The 22,290-nt window shown below is 35.8% G+C and overlaps 1 protein-coding gene across 12 annotated transcripts in view; it reads right to left on the bottom strand.

The window, feature by feature from the left end:
- The window catches only part of TENM4 (teneurin transmembrane protein 4), a 1,584,659-nt gene that overhangs the window by 783,845 nt on the left and 778,524 nt on the right, over positions 1-22,290 (bottom strand). Inside the window, exon 4 of one of the 12 annotated variants that reach the window (XM_074303961.1) lies at positions 408-493. The exons of the other annotated variants lie outside the window; for them this stretch is intronic. The gene's annotated coding sequence lies outside the window, so the exon portion shown is untranslated. The remainder of the gene's footprint in view (positions 1-407; positions 494-22,290) is intronic. 12 annotated transcript variants of the gene reach the window in all.

Here is a 22,290-nt window from a genome sequence, read left to right as displayed (position 1 = left end):
AATAGAAGTGGGCCTGCAACTCAGGTTTACAGTTTTAAATATGGAGATAACAGAAGCCTCAAAGAAATTTGAATCCAACTGCCTCATTTTACTGGCAGGGGAGGAGGAAGAGGCCTAGAGGGGTTAAGTAATTTGTTCAAGGTTGCACAGGCAGTGAAGAATAAGTCTGGGTTTCTAAGATGGAGCTTTAATGAGGTTTTGGATCCAATCTCTGGACTTTTAATGAAAGTCTTCTGATAATAAAAGTTACACGTGGGAGCATTTTTAGATCAAGTGTTGGTTGAGTTGGGTTTTCTAAAGAATCTCTTCTCTTTGGTACTTTCTGTGGATGATCACAGGTGATTTTTGGGTGAATATACTTGAACATGACTCTTTATTACCAATTGCTCAGAAAACATACAGCTTACCTTTAAGTGTAGCATAGGCTCTGTTTAATTTTTAAGGTTGGCTCTGAATTGCCAGGTACAGAATTTAAGGCTCTTTGGAGCTGTCTCTGAAAATATAGAAATACAGAAAGCCACTGATTGGGAGCAAGGGCCTGGTACATGGACATACAGAGTAGGCAAGAAATATGAGATAAAATGGAATGAAATAACCTCTAGGAAACAAACAAATGGAACTTACAGAAAGGTTGGAATCAATGCAGTGAAAATGGACTGTCACTCAACGATAGTCCTGTATAATGTCATACTCAAGCCCAGATGCCTTCTATGGTCACAGAGGTCTCAGATTTCTTCCTAATATGGGCTAGGAACCTGACCAGTTTAGAATAACTTCTGAGCTAAAGGGGCCTGAGAATAGAGGATGTCAATGCTGAGAGGGACCTTAGGACACAGATTATCAGTGCTGGAAAGGATGTGAGTCCAGCATCTCATTTTATAGACAAGGGGACTACACCTTGGAACAAATTAAGTGACTTAACCAAAGTGACACAGGAAGTAGATTGGTACTCACACCTTTTATTCCAAGACTATGCTAGTTAGTCAAGAAACATTTACTAAGAACTTTGCATGTTCTATGTATCATGTGAAATGCTGGGACACTAAAACTAAATGTGGAGGATTGGGGAGAGATTGGGAGTTGGGAAAGGACTTTCAAAGAAGATGAATTTTGAGCTAAGATTTCAAGGAAGCTAGGAAAATTTGAGAAATCAGGGTGAGAAGGGAGAATAATCTAGGTATGAGAGATAATCAATACAAAGAAACAATATTAAGAGAGTTCATATTCTAGAAATAGCAAACAGGCTTTTATATTTAGATCATAGAGTAAGTGCTTGAAGGGAAGTAAAGTATAAGAAGACTAGAAAAAGTGGATAGGGGCTATATAATAAATTTAAATATCTGATGCCTTTTTTGATTATGGAAATAATTGGGGGACACTTGACTTTATTGAGTATGACAGTAACATGGTTAAAACTAACCCTTACTAAGATTACCTTGTCAATATGTGATAGAAAGATTGGCATAGGAGAAAAACCCAAGTCAGGAGGATCTATTGAAGGCTAATAAATTGCCTATATAGTATGGTGTGGTTGTAGGCAGAAGAGAAAAGGACATATATGAAGAGATGTTGGAAAGACAAGTCGTGGCAGTGTATTAAATACCTGGTGTCAGTGAGAAGAAGAAAACAATAGCTTTTACCATGGCTCCCTTCACAATTTGTATCATTTTACTGGCCAAAATATCCCTCCCCTTGGATACATTTCCCACACAAAAGTTGTTTTCCTCTGTGAGAATGTAAGCTCTTTAAAGTCAAGATCTGTCTTTTTTTTTTTTTTTTGGAAATTAGTCACAAGACTTAATATAACAAATAATAAGTGGTTTTTCACCCATCCATCCATCCATTCATCTATTCTACATCTAAAAAGTTAACCTGTGACACATAAATATTGTTGTTCAGTTGTGTGTAACTCTGCACATTTCCATGGGGTTTTCTTGGAAAAGACATGAAATGGTTTGTCTTTTTCTTCTCCAGTATGTCTCCATTTTACAGATGAGGAATTGAGGCTTGGCTAGGGTCACATAGTTAATGAGAGTTTGAGGCAGGATTTGAATACAGATATTCCTGACCCAGTGGCTCTAGTCACTAAATCATCTAGCTATCCCAATACATATAGGATAGTGTCCCAATTGATCTTTAGAAGATAACCCAAAGCAAGAGTATATCTGCATTTTCTGGGATGGTGATGGTGAAGGGAGTAGATGCTGAATACTATAGCAGAAAAAATTATTAAATTTGGAATCAGGAGACTTGATTCAAAAGACCTAAATTCAAGTGCTAGAACGAACATTTAATAGTTTCCCAATTGGTCTCCATTGAGTCTGGAGGAAAAATGACATAGTGGAAAGAACACTGTAGTTCAATATGAGGAGAAATGGGTCTTTAAATTTTACCTTTGCTATTTTCCAGCAGTGTGATCATGGCACAAGACTTAACCTCTCTGAATCAGTTTTCTTATCTATAGTACAGCGTCACTGAGAGGTTTAAATGTGTTAGCTTATGCAAAGCACTTTATGAAATAGGAACTAAACAGTAACTAACCATATAAAGGTTTTCCCCCAACTAGAATATTTCTAAGGTCCCTCCTATCTCTCAATCCTACAATCTTCTGATTTATAACTGTTGCTTGATTTGATAATATTTTATTTTCCCAATTATATGTAAAAACAATTTCAATTTTTTAAATTCCAAATTCCAAAGTTCAAATACTATCCCTTCTTGCCTTGGTTCCCTCCTCCCCAAGATAATAAACAATTTGATATAGATTATATATACATCATCATATTTCTCACAAAGAAAAAAGGTATCAAAGGCCAGGCAGGGTAAGGGTTGAAAGAAAAACTCAGATGGTCTAGGACAGAAAATCTGCCATTCCACACACACTCCATTCCAGCCACGTGTCTACTTGCTATTCTTCAAACACATGTCATCTCCAAACTCTGTGTTTGTACTGGCAATCCCTCATGCCTGGAAGGCTCTCCCTCCTTCCTCTCTTTGCTTCTGAGCTCCCTGGGCTTCTATCAAGACTCATCTCCCACCTTCTGCTGGAGGCATTTCCTAGTGTCCACAGCTGCTAGTGCATTCCCTCTCAAATTATCTTCCATCTACTCATATATTTTGTATGTATATTGTTATTTACATCCTGTCTCTGCCATCAGAATGCAAACTCCTGGTGAGCAGGGCAAGTGCTTTTGTCTTTATTTTATCCTCAGAGCCTAGCATGGTGCCTGGCATATAGCAAGCACTTATTAATAAATGGTTTCAGACTTCTTTGACTTCTTAGGAAGATTTTCCTTATATCAAATTAAATTTATCTTTTTGCTGTGTTTACTCATTGTTCCTACTCTGCCCTCTGGCCTAAAATGGAGCAAGTTTTGTCCCTCTTTAATAGGACAACCCACTGTGTGCTTGAAGGGAGTTACGTTCCTTTGAACCTATTCTTTTCCATGCTAACCATTCCTACTGCCTTTAACATATCTTCATGCAATCCCTTCTCCTGCTTATCAGTGCTATCTTTTAAGACTTGGTTCCCAGAATTGAACACAATTCTCTAGATATTTGTGACTAGGACAGAGATCACAAGGACTATTACCTCTTTATTCTTGGGTTCCTGGAAGTCAGGCCCTCTGAATATAGCTCAAGATTGCATTATGTTATTTTCCTTTGGATATGGAGGAATGCCTACTATAATACACTTCTCTGGCCAGTGTGATTTAGAGAAGAAAAAGAAAATCCTGGTTTTGATATTAGAAGATCAACATTTATATTTATATATTTATTACAAGGCAATTGGGGTAAAATGATTTGCCCAGGATCACAGATAGTAAATGTTACATGTCTGAAGGCTGAATTTGAACTCAGGCTCTCCTGACTCCAGAGCTATACTGTACTGTTCCACCTAGCTGCTCCAATATTTAAGAGAGTCCTGTGTAACTGTATTTAATTCATTTTTCTCTGGTCTATGAGTTCATTCACTATAAAATAAAGGAGTAGGATTAGATGATGTCTAAGTTTCCACTCAAGTGTAAGAGCTTTTCATGTAACGCAGTTTTGAGTTGCCTCCCCAACCTATTTGCCCTTCTCTCAATACACATTTCCTAGGCTGCAAAGTGAAACAAAACCAAGAAATTGGTCTCCACCAAAATAGCACAAAGTTCACAAAATTTCATCTGTTAAGACTCAGTTCCCAGATAGAAACATTTTGGACCCCTTTTCTCCTGCAGTGGCAAAATGACCTCGAATTCAGATTTCTCATCTCCTCAAGGAGCTGTCAACTCATGTTATGCACACATTATAGCCAAGCTTAGAACTCGTCCCCTCTAGTTAGCATCCCAGAGTTCCCCCACCGGCTGAGGTAAATAGACACAATGGCCCAACTCCACCAACTACTTAGAAGGTCACAGGAAGCCTGTTGGACAAATTCCCTGGCAGAAGCTTTTGAAGAAACAGACAGAAGAGTAAAGTGAAAACTACCCCCAGGAAATGCAGTGTATCCTGGGTGTCCAGATGTATCCAGTCAAGGTTCTTTCTCTCTCCTTGGGTGAATTCATTTGCATTCTCTAAAAATAGCACTGTCTATTCATGAAGAGGAAATTCAAGACACTGACTTGGTCTCTGGGGGATACCCGAATGAAGGCTGCCAATTTTCCAACCAGAACAGCACATAGATTTTTTCCCCTAATTCTTTTCATTAATTCCATAATTAGACCTAGGGCAGTGGCCCAAGATGACAGAGGGACACTAGCCTTTGACTGGTCCAATTTTAAAGCAACAAACTAAATCTTTTTAAAAATATATTTATTTCATATTTCCCTTGGTTATATTTTAAACATTTTTACATTTGTTTTTAAAACTTTTTGAGTTCCAGATTCTCTCCCTTATCTCTACCCCAATTAAGAAACCACACATGTGAATGCAAATTAAAACAACTCCATGATATTACTCACACCTCTCAGATTGACTAATGTTGGAGGGGATGTGGGAAAACTGGAGCATTAAGGCATTGTTGGTGGAGTTGTGAAATGATCCAACCATTCTAGAGAGCAATCTGGAACTATGTCCAAAGAGGTATAAAACTGTGTGTGCCCTTTAGCCATGCTATTAAAAGGTCTGTATCCCAAGGAAATCATAAAGGAGGGAAAAGGACCTACATGTGCAAAATTGTTTGCAGCAGCAATTTTTGTAGAAGCAAAGAAATGGAGAAGGAGTAGATGTCCATCAGTTGGGGAATGGGAATCAAACAGTGGTATATGAAATTAATGGAATATTATTGTTCTATAAAAATGATGAACAAGCTGATTTTAGAAAATCCTGGAGTTACATGAACTGATGTTGAACAAAAAAAGCAGAACCAGGAATACATTGTACACAGTAACAAGAAGAATTGTGATGATCAGCTATGAAAGACTTGATTCTTCTCAGTGGTTCAGTGATTCAAAGCAATCTTAATAGACTTTGGACAGAAAATGCTATCTTCATACAGAAAAAGATCTAAGGACGTTGAATGTAAATTAACACATACTATGTTCACTTTTTTTTCTATTTTTATTTCTCTCATGGTTTTTCCCTTTTGCTTTGATTTTTCTCTCCTAATATGATTAAGCAATGTGTGTTAAAAATAGATAAAAAAGGAAAATAAGAAACCACATGTGAAGTTATGCAAAACATTTCCATAAAAGTCATAATGTGAAAGAAAACAAAGATCTCCCACTATAATAAAAAACCCAAAGAAAAATAAAGTCAGATAAAGAAAAGAGAGACAGAGACAGACAGAAAGACAGATACAGAGAAAGAGAGAGAGAGAGAGAGAGAGATTTTTTTAATCATAAGTTCTTCAGAGTAATTGTGAATCATTGTGTTGCTGAGAATAGCAGTTATTTACAGCTAGTCATCCCAGAACATTGCTATTACTTTGTATAGAGTACATTTCACTTTGCTTGAGTTCATGGAGGATTTTCCAGCTTGTTTTTTTTCTGAAAGCATCCTGCTCATTATTTCCCACAGAACAATATTATTCCATCACAAACACATACCACAATTTATGTAGCCACTCTCCAGTTTATGGGCATCCTCTCAATTTCCTTTTTTTTTTTTTTTTGTCTGAGAAGAGAGTTCCTATAAATATTTTTGTACATATAGGTCATTTTCCTTTAAAAAAATCTCTTTTGTTATTCATCCTAATGGTGCTGATGGGGTTAGACTAAAGGATATGCATGACTTTATAGCCTTTTGAGCATAGATCATAGCTTTTGATCACCTATCAATTGGAGAATGGCTCTTATATATTTTATAAATTTGACTTCCCTCTTTGTTTGAGAAATGAGGCCTTATCAGAGAAACTTGCTTCAAAATCCTTTTTACCATTATTATTAAATGGTGTTTCCTTCCATTTATTCTCTCTCTCTCTCATTTCACCCTCTCCTCCTTAAAAGTATTTTGTTGCTGAGCTCTTCCTCCCCGCCAATATGCTCTCTCTTTTATAACCCTCTCCCTTTCCCTATTTCATTCCCCTTCTATTTTCCTGCAGGATGAAATAGATTTCTATACCCATATTGAATGTGTATATTATTTCCTCTTTGAACCAATTCTGATGAGAATAAGGTTCACTCACTCTACCTGTCCTCTTGCTTTTCCCCTCCTCTGTAAAATTTTTATGACAGATAATTTACACCATCCCATCTCCCTTTTCCTTTCTCCCAGTACATGCCTCTCTCACCCTTTAATTTAATCATTTTAAAAATATATTATTCCTTCACACTTGCGCTCTCCATCTATATATATTCCCTCTAACTGCCATAATAAAATTCTAATGAGTTGTAAGTATCACCTTTCCACATAGGAATGTAAACAGATAAACCTTATTAAGTCCCTTATAATCTTATTTTCCTCATTGCCTCCTTAAGTTTCTCCAGAGTCCTGTGTTGGAATATCAAATTTTCCATTCAGTTCTGGTCTTTTCACCATAGATGCTTGAAAATTCTCTATTTCTTTGATTGACTACCTTTTCCTCTGAAGGGTTATAGTCAGTTTTTCTGTGTAGTGATTCTTGGTGTAATCCTCGCCCCATTGCAATCTGAAATGTCATATTCCAAGCCCTCAAGTTCTTTAATGTAGAAGCTGCTAAAACTTGTGTTATCCTGACTGTGATTATACTATACTTGAATTGTTTGTTTCTGGATGTTTACATCATTTTCTCCTTCACCTGGGACTTCCAGATTTGGCTATAATATTCCTGAGAGTTTTCATTTTGGAGTGTCTTTCATGTGATTGGTGATTTTTTTTTTCAGTTTCTATTTTACTCTCTGGTTTTAGAATATCAGGACAATTTTCCTTCATAATTTCTTGAAAGATGATGTCCAGGCTCTTTCTTTTATCATGACTTTCAGGTAGACCAATAATTTTTAATTTATCTCTCTTGGATCTATTTTCCAGGTCAGTTGTTTTTCGAATGAGATATTTCACTTTTTTCTATTTTTTTATTTTCTGTTTTTGCTTTATTGAATCTTGATTTTTCATAAAATCAATAGCTTCCATTTTTTCAATTCTAATTTTTAAGGAATTATTTTCCTTAGTGAGCTTTTTACCACCTTTCCCATTTGGCCAATTTTGCTTTTTAAGGTATAAGTCTCATTAACTTTTTGTATTCCCTTTTGCATCACTCAATTTTTTCCCTAATTTTTCCTCTCTCTCTTAGCTGATTTTCAAAATCATTTTTGAGCTCTCCCATAGCCTGAGACCAAGTCTTATTTTTCTTGGAGGCTTTGGGTGTAGGAGCTTTGACGTCGTTATCTTTTTTTGAATGTGTGTTTTGATCTTCCTTATCCATAATAAGTTTCTATGGTCAGAACCTTCTTTTTTGTAGTCTGCTCTTTTTCCTAGCTTATTGTTCAGTTTTAAACTCTTTTTTAAAGTAGTGCTCTATTAGCAGGGTGGAGGGTATACTGTCTTAAGCTGTTTTCTGAGATTCTTCTAGGGACCTGACCACAAGCCCTTTTTCTGCCCTGGAACTGTCTGTTAGGAGTGTCCTCAACCCGCTGCAGCTGTAATACTGAAGCTGTTGCTTTGCTGACACTAGGGTCTAGGCTGGAGCTAGGACTGTGTTGGCCTAGTGCTGGACCCACTCTGTCGCCACAGACCCTTTCTGCTGATCTTCCAAGCACTCCTTGGTGAGTCTGGGCCGAGAGATCTGGAAGCCACCAATATTGCTGCTGATTGAGAGGCTCTGTCCCACTGAAGCTGGGGCTGCATTGGGATTGTGTGGGCTCCCTCTGTATTTCCAAAAACCTTTTTTCTACTGACCTCCGAGTCATCCTTGGTGTTTCTGAGAGGTCTGCAAACTGCCAGTACTGACATTGATCCAGAGGTCCCTAAACCGGTTCCCACTGTACTGGTGCATGGGCTGGGGCATGGGTTGTGATGTTGTGCCAGGTCTGGAGGCTGAACTCCCACCCCACAGACCTTTTCTGATGACTGTTTTGATCTGGAAAATGTTCTACTCTGTCTTTAGGGGTGTCCTGATGCTCTAAAATTTATTTAGAGTCATTATTTAAAGGAATTTGGAGCAGTTTAGGGGGAGAGGTTAGGCGAGTAGCTGCCTTTATTCTGCCATCTTGGCTCTGCCTTGACCAAATTTTTTTTTCAATACTGTTATCTGTTTACAAAGTATCTTAAACAGTTATACAATTTGCTCATAGTCTTGTGAGATCAACAGTCTGAATAGCATTACCTTCATTTTATGGCCAAAGATATTCTGGCTTGGAGAGGTTATTATTAAAGATAATAATAAATAATGCTGAAAATGCGCATTGTGGTTCACAAAGGATTCTCCTCACTAGCGTGCCATGCCAATTGTAGAACAAGTACTATTAGAAATGAGAAAACAATATGGCAGATTGTAAAAGCAGTTCAACATGGGTTTGAATTCTGATTTTCATTTACTATTTCTGTGACCCAGTAGTTGGTTGGTTGGTTAGTTGTCATAAAGGTCAAAAATGATGTCATTAAATTGGAATCAAGATACAGTATGCCCATCTGGCCAATATGAGCTAAAAATGCGCTACCAGGTCAGGAAACCTTGCTCAAATTAATTAATCTCCTTGGGTCTTAGTTCCTTAGCTGAAAAATGAGGGGGAATACATTTGATGATCCTCTGAGGTCCATTCAAGCTCTGTTTATGTTTCTAATTTTGCAGGTATGGAAATTGAGACTCAGAAAGATTGAGTGATTTGGTAGAATAATGAATAAGTGATGAAATCAGGATTCATCACTTCCTCCCACAGGACATAATATTTTATATTTATATATGTATGTGTACATAGATAAACCTATTACCTATCTCTGTTGAGTATACTGCCATTCTTGCAGCTGCAAAGATTCACAACCTTGTATTATCTTTGGCTTCTCACTCTTCTGTATCCTGAATATATAATTAGGTATTATACCTTATTATCTCTACCTCTCTCTATATTTTTTTGCATTTGTCTCCTTTTTTTTTCACACAGCTAACACCATGTACAAGCTCTCATTCCCTTTCAACTGATTTATTACAAAAGTTTTTGAATTAATCTTCCTTCCTCAAGTTTCTCTCCATTCCAGTCCATCCTCCACATTTTTGCTAAAGGGTAGGTCTGATTGACCATGTTATAACCTTGCTCAATAAACTTCTATGGATCCCCATTGCATCTAGGATCAAACATAGGTTTCCTTTTTTAGCTTTTATAGCCTTTTGTAACAACTAGAGTTCAACTGACCTTCCCAACTTTATTACATATTATTCCATTTCCTTCAATCTATGGGACAGTACAATACCTTCTTCTTACTTTTCCTCACACATGAAACTCATCTCCCATTTCTGCATCTCTGTACCATCTCTTTCTTTATTTGGGATCCCTTTCCTTCTCATTTATATCACTTAGATATTTTTGTTTCCTTTACAACTCTGACCAAATGCCACATGAAAATTTATTAATGTTCTCTGGGCAAAAGAACAACACTAACAATAACAAAATCCAAACCAAGAAAAAAACCCTCACATTTATTTTTCCATATTTCCTATATACTTATGTAAAACACATTTTCCCTAATAGAATATAAGCTCTCTAGGGGCAGGAATTATTGATTTTTGTCAAGGAAACAGCTTTTAGTACAGTGCTTGTTTCCTAATAGGTATTTTGTTAATAATAATAATAATAATAATAATAATAATAATAATAATAATAATAATAACTACTATGGAACAGCAGCGTACTAAAAGCTGTTTTTTTAAATCTTTGTATCCACTGGGTCCAGCATGTGGATAAAGAGTTGATTAATAGCTATTTGTTGGTTAATTGATACCTACCTCCTTAAAATCCTTAGATTCAAAACTGCCTTCTATGTAAAATCTTTCCTGATGATGAAGTAATAATTGAGTTCATGTTTTTTTAGGGTCCTCCTTTGATTATCTCTAAATTCCACTGAAGTCACCTCACCCTGGAAGTTCACTTAACTGTCAATGTCTCACACAAGAAGTGACCCTTTGCTTTGATTTGCTGGTTCCTTTTAGAACCTTCATTTTTAGAATACCTGTCTTCCATTTCCCTCCATGATCTGCTTCTTACTTCCTCCTAATTTCCATACTTTCCTTCTCTTTTTAGAGATGTGCTCTCTTCACCCATTAGAATATAAGCATCCTAGAGGTTAGAGTTTGTCTCTTTTTCTTTCTGCTTTTTTTTTTTTTTTTTGCAATCTCAGCACTTAATACAGTGCCTAGAATATAGAATTTATTAAACCTTTGCTGACTTGATTTTCTTCTGCCTTTTCAAATTGTTTACATTTACTTATCTATACATATATTGCATTTTCCCAGTATATTATCCACTCCAAGAGGGCAGAGACTATTTTATTCCGGCCTTTGTATCTCCAGTACCAAGCACAATAGCTGGTACATAGGTAAATGCTTAATACAGGTTTATTGAATTGAATTGAAGTATATGTATTCATATGTGTTTCCATATACATTGGGATAGAGTCTGTACCTATGATTTAATTGATATAGGGAATTTTTAGTTGATGACTATCCTGTCAATGCTGGAAGGCACCTTCTCTCCAATTTATAGTATGAGAGAGCTACCTAGAATGCAAAGAAGTTAAAAGTGATCTACCCATGATCACACAGTCAGTGTGTGTCAGAAGCAGACACAACTTTGATGTATAGCATGCATAAAGAAATTAAAAACATAAGATATGCTATAAATCTTTAAGAAGAGGATCTCCCATAGGGCAGGGTGGTCATCTTAAATACCAACTATAATGCATAACATATTACAAAAACCCCAGGGCTCAAAGTCTAGCAAGTAAAATTGTTGGTTGGAGTACCCAATTCAGGGATCCTGGAAACTTGGAACCTGGAAGAACTATAACTCCCTAACTTGATTTTACAGAAAAGTAAACTGAGGCTGGTCAAGATGAAGAGACTAGCCTAAAGTCTGAGAGATGATCCAGTTCTCCATCACCTTCTTGTGGAGAGGAATCATTTGCAGCAGCCTCAAATTTGGGGTTGTTAATTAGAAGGTTGTCAGAGGGGCAAGTATGCATGAAATGAGGAGGAATATTAAAGCCTGACATTAAAGTGCTAAATCAGGGTAAATAAAGGGTGCTGACAGCTAAGGGCTTAGATGGAGTGGCCGACACTGGAATCCCCCAGTAGGATAAGGGCAGGACATTGATGTGGCAGGGTTAAATCCTTGGCTTAACCTTTAAGCTAGGGTGAGTAGTGGGGTGAAACAGAACCCTGGCACCAGGGATCTCAGTGGCTGTCTAACTTAACCCATGAACTCAGAACAGTCCTCCCTCCATATCACAAAAGACCAAATTTATTTGAAGAGTTCAAGTACCAAGTATCTCATCCCACTTCAAGATAGCTCTATTTTTTAGTAAGTTGAACATAAATGATATCAAATAAAGCTTGAACTGTGTGTATAAAAATTTATATATTATAATTATATTTATATCTATCTATCCATCTGTTTACTCATTCATTCTAATTCTGTTTTCTAGCGCCAAACAGAATAGGCTTGATTCCTCTTCCATGTGACAGCCATTCAGATTTTTGAAGACTGCTTTCATGATCCACCCAAGTTTTCTATTCTCTGAGCTAAATCTCCCTAGTTTTTTCAGTCTATTTTCATAAGGCATTATCCACACCAGGCCTTTTCCTCTCCTTCTGGAGTCTTTCCAGTTTATCAAGGCCCTTCCTGATCCCAATGCTGAAATGTGATGTGAACCAAGGCAGGGTAGAGAGGAACTCTCAAAACCTTTCTTCCATTTTCCCCTCTTACCCTTCCCAGTTCAGGGTTCTAGTTTTCTCTTAATTCAGAGTAAGAAAAAATTAAGCTTATAGTTTTGTTGTACCCTATTGTAGATTCATTGCAGTTCACTAAATACTCTGGATATTTCTTCAGAGAACAAGCTGTGTAGCCCTAATTTTCCCATCTAATAATAATGAAGTTGATTTTTTGGACAAAGCATGAGACTATACATTCATTAATAAATGAAATTATATAAAATATATAACAATGACTTATATTTATATTATCATACATTACATTCTTATATAATAGTATAACAATATATAACATTATATTAATAAATTACTCTTTATTCAAGTTCTGAGGTTTTTGGAATCTTTTGGAATAATAATTAATTTGTCTAGCGTGTTAGGTATCCTTCCTAGAATGGGATGATGCTTGTACAGGTTCTGAATGGAGCAGGGCGGGTATGATAGTGGTGGTGGTAGGTAGATCACATGACTTATCTGAAGACATCAATTAGAGAAAATGTTGTTATTTATCAGCAAGTGCCAGTCTAACTAACTAGAAAACCCTGGTGTAAAACAGTTAGCATATTGTGGTTTCTTAATAAGTTTGAAACAATTCCTGTTTTTGTAATGCACAAAGCAAACCACCATAAAAAGCCCATCTGTTCCTCACTCCAGATTCTCTGGTCTAGGATCACAGAGACCTTCCCTATTCTGAAGTAGATCTGACTTCAGGGTCAGCAGTCAATGAGCCTTGCCAACTCCAAGGCCCATTTGCCATGAGGTCAATCTCCTGGCCCATGTACAATTTGGTTTTTCTCTTCCCCTCTACAATCAATTCCTCTGAAGTCTAAATGTCTATCTTAAACTCCTTAATCCTCCTAGCAGGCCTCAGGGAGTTATTAACTGGGCATCAAGGGAACAAAGGAAGCTGGAAAGAAAAAGAGAGGACCTATGTTTTCCATGCATACCAACCTATTGGTTAAAAAATATTAGGACTAGTATTTCTAGGACTTGGGTTCAATTCTGTTACTGACTCACTTTATAACACCAGTCAAACCACTTCATGCCTATGGGTTTCATTTGTTAAATAATAATAAATAATAAAAACAAATAAGAATGTCACATCAGGGGAGCTTTAAGATTCCTTTTATCCCTAAAGCAGAGGATAGCGTGTAACAGGCATTTAGTAATGAGTGCCTATCCCAATTCAATAAGTAGAGAACCAGAGCTAGAAGGATGGTGGATGTCCAATCTCCCCATATTAGAGAGTAAGAAATGGGAGGGACTTGGCTAAAGTCACAGTGAATTTGGAAGTAGTAGAACGTTATTTCTTAGGGCAGAGAAGAGGGGGGCACAAATAATGCTAATAGAGGATGGAAGTCCATGGGAAAGGCAGGAGTCAGGCATAATGCGAATTGTATGAGGTGAAGATTACTTCCTACTCTGGGTTCATGGAAGGATCAAGATTAAAATTTCTCTGAAATTATTCTAGGTCTCAGTTTACTTTTCTAGTAAATAAATGGTTGGAAATGATAACTAAGGTTGTTGTTATTATTTGTCCTTCAATCTAGAAGACGACCAGCCCTAAATATAGATGATACTATAAATACTTTTAATATGTGGTTTGAGGATCTACTTGAAAGCCTTAAGAGCGAAGAAGAGTAAATAAAATTTTCTCTTCTCCCAGTTAAACACTGTCAGTTCTTTGAAGCAGACTGTTAAGTAGTATAGTCAGGAAAACTCATCTTTATTAATTCAAATAAGGCTTTAGGCATTTACTTTAGGCACTTAACCCTGTTTTGCCTCAGTTTCTTCATCTGTAAAAATGAGCTGGAAAAGGAAATGGCAAACCATTCCAGTATTTTTGCCAAGAAAACCCTAACTGGAGTCATAAAGAATCAAACATGATTGAAGAATAATATTTCTCTCAAAAAGCCCTCATATAATATGACCTCTTATACTCTCACCATTCTTATCTCTTTTTTGTGGATATTATCTAGCTTAGTAAAGTTTTTCTTAAATTGTGGTACTTCGAACTGAACATTTCCCTTCAACTATGATCTAAACGGAATAGAGGATGGGGAGTCTCTTACCTCCCTAGTTCCAGATCCTTTGCTTTTGTTGAGGCACCCTGACTCATTCTTGAGTGTAGTAAACCTTGAGGTAGACAGAATGTTTGGAGAAAGAATAATGGATTTGGATTTATAGGCCTAGGTTGGAGTCCTGATTCCATGATCCTCTCTGAGCCTGAAGGACATCATCTATAAAATGGAGCCAAGATTACCTGTACTTCTTAACTCATTAAATGGCTGTGAGCATGACATGGGATAATTTATAAAACTTAAAGGGGCTATATAAAGGTAAGTTTCTTGGAATTTTTGTGTTAAAATAGTTGCTATGTACCCTAATGGAAAGTCATTGTGGTATGGTAGAAATGAAACTGAATGCAGTCTGAATATAATAGAAATAAAGCTTATTTTGACTAAGTAGCTGGTTTGTACAAAACTGTACTTGTCAGAATACCTGGATTTGAACCCTGGTTCTATCATTGACTAGTTAGCTTATTTTCTCTATATAAAAAATAAGACTGACAGAAACAGACACCTACAAGATTTGGAGCTTAAAGGTACTTCAAAAATCCTTGCATATCCTTACCTTTAGTTCCCAAAATTGCTCCAAAGAAAGTACAGCTATCCCTTCCACAGTGTAACTTTCTCTATCATGGCTTTGATATCTTACAGATCAGCAAAAGAAACTAAGTAGGAATTTTGCAGTTTTGCAGAAGATGCATGTGACATGCAAAGGCCACAGAAAAATGCATAAATATATGTATAGTATTGTACAACATAAATATATTTTATATTTTAATACCATATTAATTAAGACCTTCTCTGATATAAAGGGAGAGCCAAAATATGTGGATTTTCCAGATTGTAGGGATCCAGTGCTCCTAACTTCCATGATGTGGAAAGGATAACATCTATCATCTAGAGGGAGGCTAGGTAGGAAGCATATAGAGCACTAGCCCTGGAGTTAGGATAACCCTGAATTCAACTCTAGTCTCAGACAATTACTAGCTGTGTGGCTCTAGTCTGCCTCAGTTTCCTCATCTATAAAATGGGGATAATAGCACCTACCTCCTACAATTTTCAGAATCGAGAGTTAATATTTGTAAAGATGCTTAATACATAGTAAGTGGTATATAAATGTTATATATGATCACTTGACATAGAGATATAAGACTTATTAGTATTATCATTTGCATTTAGTCACAGGAGAAAATAATCATTCATTTCAACTTAAAAAAAAAAGCATTTTGGGGGACCAAAGACTTTCAAGAAAAGTTAAGGCTCCTTCCAAATTCATAAAAAGAATCCAACTTTACAATCTGCTCTCTTTGGCAAGCTTTTTGTTTTATTAATACAATTTGAAAAACATTTTTTGGAAAAGGAACTGGGAAATCAAGTCTTCTACCTTCTGGAGGGATGGTATGGGGACTGGATTAGGGGCAGGGAAGAAGGAACTCTTTAGAGCATTGGCCTTTCTAGGCAATGGGTATAGTTCTTGGAAGCATGAATAGTAGAAAACCTGCAGCCTCTGACAACCTGGATATTTAAACATCATCCATTTCAGTTACTATATTTGCTCATGGACAATCCACTAAACCTCAGGAAAATCTAGTTTTCTCATCTATAAAATGGGAATAATAAAACTCACATCACTTTCTCAACAAGATTGTTGTAAGGAAAGTGGTTTTAAAACCATAAAGTACAAAGAGAATGTGAGCAAGCATTATCCATTCTAACTTCTTTAGTTAAAGTTGTCAGCTAGTGGGAAGTGATGGAGATGTGAAGAAAGAAAGAAATATCAATAAAATAAAAATACACAAAAGAAAGCAAAAAATTCAGAATGAGACACAAACAGGCGAAATTTGTTAAATTTAATATATATTAAAAAAAAACTTTATGTAGCAAAAGTACTGAATTTCAAATGTAATTCTTTTTTTTTCATTTATATAATAATAATAGTTAGCATTTACATAGTACTTTTATATACATTATCTCATTTGCTCCTTGCAACAACCCTGATAAGCAGAAGCTACTTTTAATTTCTATTTTACAGATGAGGAAACTGAGGTAGGATCACACAGCCAGTAAGTGTTCTGGGTGAATCCAAATTTAAGTCTTCCTGACTCCACATCTGATACTCTTTGCACTTTATCAATATTCTTCTTACAATGTTTATTGATAATAATTAAGTTTATTAGGAGATGATTTTTAAAAACTCACCTTAAATGTTAGAATTCTGCAATGAATGCAATAATAAGCCACAAATCCAAAGGACTTAAGATGAATCTCCTTTCATCTCCTACCAGAGGGGTAATTGACTTAAAATGAAGAATTAGGCATATATTTTTGGATTTGGACAATATTGGGGTATTTATTATATGTATTTATTATGAGTTTTTAAATTGCTCTAATGGAAACTCATAGTGATGAAGAGAGGAAAAATAAATACTTGGAAAATAAAAAAGTATCCATGTGTGTGTATATATACATATATACATATATTTTTAAATTACCTGAAACTTGTCAGTATCTTAGGGTCTTTAAGCTGATGAATGTCTGAATCTCCATTGCAGAGAAGAGATTCAGGGACATGAGTGACAGGCTATAAACAACTTTGCATTGTGTCCCGGAATAATAAGGCTATGGGTCAGCCTCTTTTTTGCTTGGAAGAATAAGGCTAATGCTACATAAACCAGTTCTATTAATTGTCACTTTTTTTGGTTATATACCCATACCCAACAGATAATGCTAAGGGGTGACTGCATATATAGGGAGAAGAGAATCCGAGGCTCTAGTACTTGAAGAAAATCCAACTGAAGATTGTACCACTAGTGAAAGATTCCCAAGTCCCCTCTGACCTCAAGGACTCACGGAATCTCAGGGTTGGCAGGACCATTCAAGATCTTCTTGTCCAATCTGAAAATAAGCAAGAATCTCCCCTTCATCATACGAGAAAAATGGTCATCAGCCTTGATTGCTGTAAGATATTTATCTATTGAGAGAGAAATGTCTCAGTCCAGCTTCCTTTTATATATTTAGCTTCCCCCACATTATATTGAGCCTCAAATTGACTCTGCAGCTTCTTTTCTTAGTTCTGTCATCCAGAGCAGAAATCTGATTCCTCTTCAAGATGACAGCCTTTCAAATAGTTAAAACAAAACAAAAACCTCCTCCCCATAGAAGTGGTTTTTGGGTTTGGTTTTGTTTTGTTTGCAGGCTAACTCTCTCCAGTTTTTTCACCCAGATTCTCATATGGCACAAACTTGAGTCTTCATTATTCTGCTTGCTCTTCTCTGGACAATTTCCAGCTTAACAACATCCTCAAATTGTAGGTCCCCAAAGTAAATAAAATATGCCAGATGTGCTCTAGGACAGTGCAGGGGGAAAATGAGCTACTTATTTCTAGAAGCTATTCCTCTCCTAAAGTAGTCTAGGATTGCATTAATTTTATTTACTTGGCATATATTAAGAGATATAGTAAGTCCAAACACTAAACAGCATATCTTTTCCAAAGAAAATGCTGTGCCTCCCCAATCCAGTTTTTTTTACATTAATTTCTTGAATCCAACTGTAAGAATTTACATTTATTCCTACTAAATCTCATTTTGTATTTTTTTTTTGTATTTTCATCCCACAAACTGTAACCAAATTACAATCATCAAAAATTCCCTCGATTATTCTCCATAAATTCACAACTGTGTGGGTATTTTCATCTCATATACTCTTTTCCAGAAATGACTTCAATCTATTGTCATCTATTTTAAAAAAACTATTTATCTATGATACTGAGATGTTGCGATTTTGTGTTATGTAGCAACAGCATAACATATGTTCTTAGTGAAGAGATAAAAATAGTTGTCTTAATTTCTTATACCTTCTCATTACATCTCAGTTTCAGTTTTAATATTTTCTAAAGTGTCGATTAGAATATTAGAAAAAAAAAGTGGGCCATTCAAATGAAAAGAGCAAAAGATAACTGATAAATAGTTCTCATACTCCATAAAATGTCAAGAACCTGAGGGGAAGGTCTGCAACATATTAGATGACATTTTCTATTCCTCACCTCTACGACTCAGGGTTCATGCAAAATTTATGCTTTCTTATCAATCATGTAAGGTAACTTATTTCAGTTTTGTATCACAATACAGATCAGGCAGCTATAAATACCATAATGTTATAATACCCTAAACAAAATGACACAGTGGATAATGTTGAGCCTGGAATCAGAAAGACTCATCTTCATGAGTTCAAATCCAGTTTCGGATAGTTCCTAGATTATGACCCTGGACAAATGATTTTACCTTGTTTGCCTATTTCCTCATTTGTAAAATAAGCTGGAGAAGGAAACGACAAATTACTCCAATATCTTTTGCCAAAAAAAAACAAAAAACAAAAAACAAAAAACAAAAAACAAAAAAAACAAACATAAAACAAAGCCAAATGGGATCACAAAGAGTTTGTCATTTTTCAGTCAAGTTATGTCTAACACCACCAATAAAAACAAACAAAACAAAACAAAAAACAAAAAAAACAACAAAAAAAGACCTTTTTAAAAAGGTGCCATAGTAGGGTAGAAGAGGACAATTATTACATAGGATGAGAAAACATGGAGAGGTTTGATCTGATAAGTGGATTTCCAGATTGCTAAAATCCTTTCTACTTCTAAATACTTTTTGTTCAAATGAAGAGTCAGACTAGTCTTGAAGGATAATGGGATATACAAGTCCTTTAGCATCCTAGCCAACCATAACTTAAGCCCACTAGCAATCAATACACATCAGAATATGATTGTTTTGTTGATTGTCTAGTTTAGGAAAGTGTTAATAATGCAGATTAAATTCAAAAGTGTGTGCATATATTTTCTTGTTTCAAGAGAACCATCACACCCCTCTATTGTTTTATACACATTGCCTGAGCTCTGGAGGAATAGAATAGAAGCCTTAGGGAATGATGTCTTTGCTAAACTGCAGGTCTGATAATTATGGGGAAATAATAATTAATAATATTAATGACTGGCTTTTACATAGTACTTTAAGGTTTGAAATATACTTTATATCAATTATCTCATTTAAGCTTCAGAATACCCTTGGGTGTCATCATTTCTATATTAAAGGTTACAAACTCTGGCCTTCAGGCCAATCCTGCCAATAGCCTATTTTTATATAACTCTAAGCTAAGAATATTTTTTTACATTTTAAAATGCAAAAACATTTTGTTTAAAAATATAAAACAAAATTCTTAGCTCCCCTGGACCATATGAAACCAAATGGATAGGATCTGACCTAAGGGCCATTGCTTGCTGACTCTATGTAATTGAAGATAATTATATTCAAAATGAAGTTCAAGTATTCTGGTCCAACCATTCTATCTTCCTAAATTCTACCCCTTGGCCTTAATTCTGCTTTCTAGCTGCAGGAAGAATAAACCTATCAACCCTTTCATATGACAGCCCTTCAGACATTTGAAAATACCTATCATGTTCTTTTCAAGTCTTCTCCCAGCTTTTAGACAAACTTGGAACATTTAAAACCTTAGTAATTGTGTTTCCTCTAATTTAGAATGAAAACAAAATCCTGATATCTTATATATGATTCTTTTAGACTGAAATGCTTGGAGTTAAGTTCTTCTATTTATGTAGATTACAGAGGACTATCAGGATGGGTATAGAGGATGCAAATTAAAATCAATAGCTTTTACAAACCAGTCACTAGAAAAATTAAGATTCCTTGCAATATACTTTTGCCTTTTGGGTATAGTAAGGGGTAGCCTTGTGAATTTTTATAAATCACATCTGAGGCCCCTTCACTGGGTCTCAGTTTATTATTGAGCTATTTCAGTTATGTCTGATTTTTCTTGACCCCATCTGGGTTTTTGTTTTTTTTGTTTTTTGTTTTTTTTTTTTAATCAAAGATACCAAAGTGATTTGCCATTTCCTACTCCAGTTCGTTCTACAGATGAGTGACTTGCCCAGGGTCACACAGCTACTAAGGTTCCCAGGCCACATTTAAACTCAGATCTTCCTGACTCCAGGCCTGACATTCTACCCACTGCCACCTCCTTGACCTCAGTTATTTCATTTACAAAGTGAAAGGACTGGGCAAAGTGCTTTCTAAATTCTCTTCAGTTCACCATTCATTTGCATTATGTTCTAACATTCTATATTCCAAGTTCTCTTCTGTGTCTAATTTTACAATTCTACAGAAATGTGTTCAGTTAAAGGACTGTAATTGGAATTCTATTCATTAACAATTTGCTTTACTTATAAGAGCTCATTTGTATATGATTCTTAAGACAATAGATGTTCTGTTTCAAAGTTATCTGCATATATTATAGAAGGGTGGAACTCATACTTTTTATTTAGTCATACTGGCCTTTTTCCTATTATTCCCTTCCACCCCCATCAAATTTTATTGTACAATAAATTCACCCTATAAGCAGATGCTACTGACTGTCTCCTATAAAGGAAAATTCAAATGCCCAACAGAATAAATTGAATAGCTTTTATTCGAGGTAGGGTAATATTTTAGGGGGGAAAGAAGTTTTTGAATCAGAAATCAAAAAGATTTGAATTTTGTTTTTCAGTGTAATCCTTGTTAACTATTTAGGTGAGCTTACACAATGAATGCAGAATAGAAATGCTAGCCTTAGACCCAGAAGACCTGGATTCAACTTTTGGTTTGATGGATTATTGCTTGCATATAATTTGGTAAATTATTTAAATTTCCTTGCCTCAATTTCCTCATGCATATTAAATAAGGGCTTAAAGTGACCCTATGGCTTTTTTTTAGTTCTAAATTTGTCTCACTTAAAGATAAGAAAGTGTCTGGTTCTGAAGAGCTTTTACGCTCACAAAATGAGAATTTATATTTGAATCAAGAGAAAATAAAATGCTGGAGTTTACTGCTTGTGGTGGAAAGGGGTGGTGGTGATAATTATCAGGCCTGTGATTAAGGAAAATCATTTTGGTCGCTAAATTAAGGATCATTTCCAGTGGGGAAAGGTTTGGAATCAAGAAACCAAATTGGAGGCAAGTGCAAAGTGATAAGAGCCTGATCTAGGGTGGGGGGTATTTGAATGGATATAAGAGAAAAATGGTGAAGATATGGACAAGATTTAGTATCAGATTGGTTTTGGGAAATGAGTACAAGTGAGGAGCCGAGGATGACACCAAGATTTTTAGTCTGCGTGACTGGAAGGAAAGTGGTGATATGAATACCTTTGATATTAATGAGGAAGTTAGGAAGAAGAGATGGTTTGGGCAAAGCTAATGGTTTCTTTATTAGACATGTTGAATCTGAGATGCCTGAGGAACATTCTGTTCAAAATATACAATGATTTGGTGATGATGAAAGCACAGGAGAATGAAATCAAAATATTTTATATTAATAATAATTTGCATTATATGAATTTTTAAATACTTATAAAGCACTTTTACTGCATACTTGCTGAGAGATGTAGTAAAGTATTATGCACATTTTACAGATAAGGAAGATGAGGTTTAAGTATCACAGCAAGACTATAAACCCTTCCCATCATACCAGCCAGTTAATCAATATCAATCAATATATTTTTCTTAAGTCACTTTGTGACTGGTACTGTGCAAAGGGTTATGTGAGATTAAGGGAGGGAGAATCCAGATGGTCTCTGTGATTCCTTCTAACTCTTAGAGTCTGGGAATTTCTGTATGTAATCAGAGAAGGATCTCCTGTAGGTGCTGAAATCTGTTTTCATCCAGGAAGGAGGGTTAGCCTTACAATAGGTAGAGATGGTGATAGGGCAGAAGCAGCAAGGGCATCTTGGGTAAAAGGAGACAGATTTCTCCCTACATTTCCTTCTCCTATCTTCCTTCAATGTCAAAAATGACAAGAGTAACTTTGTTCTTTTCTGGGGGTATTTCCACCATCAATTGGCTTTAGTCGCTTG

Source organism: Sminthopsis crassicaudata, chromosome 3 (genome assembly GCF_048593235.1).
Source record: "Sminthopsis crassicaudata isolate SCR6 chromosome 3, ASM4859323v1, whole genome shotgun sequence".
Taxonomy (NCBI): domain Eukaryota; kingdom Metazoa; phylum Chordata; class Mammalia; order Dasyuromorphia; family Dasyuridae; genus Sminthopsis; species Sminthopsis crassicaudata.
Note: the sequence above shows the minus strand (reverse complement) of the source record. Positions and strands in the feature narration are given on the sequence as shown.